The sequence below is a fragment of the Colobus angolensis genome, unplaced genomic scaffold, assembly GCF_000951035.1.
Source record: "Colobus angolensis palliatus isolate OR3802 unplaced genomic scaffold, Cang.pa_1.0 Scaffold133, whole genome shotgun sequence".
NCBI lineage: Eukaryota > Metazoa > Chordata > Mammalia > Primates > Cercopithecidae > Colobus > Colobus angolensis.
Genome location: NW_012114411.1, coordinates 1,758,437 through 1,761,434, shown reverse-complemented (window position 1 = coordinate 1,761,434; position 2,998 = coordinate 1,758,437). Strand labels below are relative to the sequence as shown.

The 2,998-nt window shown below is 51.6% G+C and overlaps 1 protein-coding gene across 1 annotated transcript in view; it reads right to left on the bottom strand.

Annotated features, from left to right (window-relative positions):
* OPTN (optineurin) overlaps window positions 1-2,522 on the bottom strand; it is a 48,512-nt gene extending 45,990 nt beyond the window's left edge. The window contains exon 1 of the mRNA XM_011934231.1: window positions 2,269-2,522. The gene's annotated coding sequence lies outside the window, so the exon portion shown is untranslated. The remainder of the gene's footprint in view (window positions 1-2,268) is intronic.
* Between the last annotated feature and the right edge of the window lie 476 nt (window positions 2,523-2,998).

The following is a 2,998-nucleotide window of genomic DNA, read 5'->3' as shown; positions in this document are numbered from 1 at the left end:
CTGCTGTATCCCCAGGACTGAGAACATTACTTGCCACATAGAAGGGAGGGCTCAGTAAATATCTCTTGAATACATTTTAACAGCCTCCTAAATGACTGACTTTCAGCCCTGTCAATTTCAGTCCTCTTGCCCTCATGGTTTCTTTTGCAATATGAGGTCATTCCCCTGAGTCCATCCTTCCCATACAAGACAGACTTTCAGCTTCTTAGCAAGACAAATGTGGCCTTTCAGGGCCCAGGCCCAAATGACCCACCAGAGTCACCTCCTGACACCAAAACACTCATACCCAAGGCACATTAAAGAGCTCATGGTTCCCTGCATTCTTCTGTTTCTGTGTCCTTGCCTCTCTTCTGCCCTCTGCCCGAAATGTCTGGCTCCCCTTGTGTCCTGGCAAACTTCCACTGAACAGATCAATGTTCAGCTTAAATATGATGTCCTGTGTCATATGAACTGTTCCCCACCCGAGCACCCAAGAACACTCTGCATTTCCACCTCCTCCGCCCACTCTGAAATTACTGCTATCGTTTCCCCGTGTATTTTCTCTCCATGTTATTCTTACTAGAGACTGGCACATAGCAGGTTTGCAGTAAATGTTTGTTGAAATGAATTGAAAATATAGCATAATGAGGTATTTTTAAGTGTAATACCTGTAAAATGCTTCCTGCTGTGTAGATGACAAACTCAGCATGCTAGTGTTGTTAGGAGTTTCTCCACAGTTCCACAGCATTCACTTCCAGATTCTCGAAATCCACTTTTCTAACTTATTTGAAAAATTAGAAGTGCTTTTTTTCTGTCACTGCAAAGTCATCTGGGTATCACTTCATAATACAGATGCTAATAATCCTCATACACATGTCAAAGTGGTAACAACCAAAACTTTTAAAATAATTTTTTCTTTCTAAATGAAATATGTGTTTTTAAAGAATTTAATATTTTTCCTTTTCCTTTGGGTTTTCTATTTCATAAATTCCAAAGAACATACATCAAATATGCCAAATCTCTAAAAAACAGAAGGTGTATTTCATGGCCAGAATACTTACACGCCTCTACCTAAGGGCGGGAGTTCAGCAGGACATAATACAGTGTCCAGTTGCCTTCGAGAATAAAGTTTGGTTTTCCGAGGACAGGGCGGGGAGGGGGAGGTTAGGTTAGTTATATTCCTAGCATAATATGCAACCTAAAGGTTAATTTATAAAAAAAGAAGCTGCTACTTTTATAGTGTCGTACATAACATATAAAGAACACCCAAAATTGGCCCAGTGGAAAAACAGATAAGTTATGCCAGGACTTAAATCAATGATCGTCCTCTCTCTACAGGTCACATTTAAACTTGCCTTGTCCACTCCAGGGCAATCCCTGGCCTTGGCGTCTGCCCTGGGACCTCTCCAGCCCCTGCCCCAAAACTGGGCCTGTCCTGGGAGGCAGCCTGGCCCCGCTAACTCTTCTCTCCCTGGGTCAAAAGAGCAAGGTGAGTTCTTCTGTTCACACTTTGCTAACCAGCTGCACCTTGCTAACCAGCTCCAAAGGCTTCTGAGGTCCTCACATTGCCTTACTTTTCTACGCTTTCATTTTCCATTTCATCCTTACAAACAGTTCCATGGTGTACATTTCCATACAACAGTTTTCCTGGTGGTGGAGGCCAGGCCGGAACCTGGGTTTCATTTTCTTTGAGCGATGTTTACTGCCTGTAGCTTACACATTTCGATGGCAAAAACAATTCCTTTGGGGTTCTCGGCCTCATCAAATATTCTCTCTATATAGAGTGTACACACTCTCCTAGACACAGCAGTCTATGTGGATTTCCACCCCCTTAGAAAGGGGTCACTCTGTGGTACAGACCCTGGGCACCTCATTCAGCTCGAGTAGTGGTCCCACGTCTCCCACAGGTGTGTCTGTAACCACCTCCTCCTTATGGCCAGGAACTGGCTGCGGAATCCTTCCCAGCCTGCGGGAGGACGTCACCTCCAAGCCTCTGGGTGACCTGCAGAGGGGTTACCTGTGGCCCCCAGGCCGGCCCTGGACGCTTCTTGGACCCACCCTCTGTTCACTACCCACTCTTTCCTACCAGGTCAGGACCCGCCGGGGCCTGGGGATCCTCCCAGGGCAGCAGTCTCGCGGGAAGGCCGCCCCACCCCTCGCCACCCTCACCCCGACAGGCTCCGGGCCGCGGGGCAGGGCGGCGGGAACCGTTTTCAGGCCGGAGAAGAGTCCGTCGGGAAGGAGCCGCCGCCCCCTCGCCCACCCCTGCAGCCTCCTGCCCTGGCTCACCTGCCGCCCGGCTTGGCTTCGCTCAGGGTCACTGTTTCTTCGGCATCGTGCCGCCTGGAGAGAGCTGCCGATCGGGATGGGACGTTGACCAGGGAACCTGCCGGGGGGCGGCGGCGGCGGCGGCGGCGGCGCCGGCAGCGGCGGCTGGGGAACCGGGGCTTGGGGAGCCTCGGGCTGATGCGCGGCCTCGCGACCCCGCCCAGCGCCGCTCAGCTGACCGCCTGCCGCTCCCTGCCCGCGCCGGGGAATTTCCCGGGCCCCGCCCATCCCCAGGCCCCGCTCATCCCAGGCCCCGCCCGACCAAGGCCCCGCCCCGCCCCTTTCTTGCGTCCTTCCCCAGCTACCCACCCTCGCGGTCCGTGCGGGGTCGAGGCTGGGACCCGGGTGAACAGGGTCTACGCTAAGGCGTCACTGTGACGGCCTTAATCAAAATAAATCATTAATCAAATGCAGTGTGCGGAGTTGGTCTTCCCTCTGTCTTCCCCGCAGATCCCTTAGTGGAGGCTAGAGCCGCAGGGGGGTCGCTGCCGCCCACAGAAAGAGGCGAATCCCAGGCATCCTTGGAAGGAGGCTTCCCTCTGTGTTTTTTTAAAAAAACGCTTACATCTAGACATAGTTAACTGAGCATACATAGCTTTCCACCCGTTTTTGCTTTAACATACACTCAAACAGTAGAAAGCCTGCAGGATGCTTCTTGGGCTCTTGTTACGGAAAACAGGCTCCGCTAACC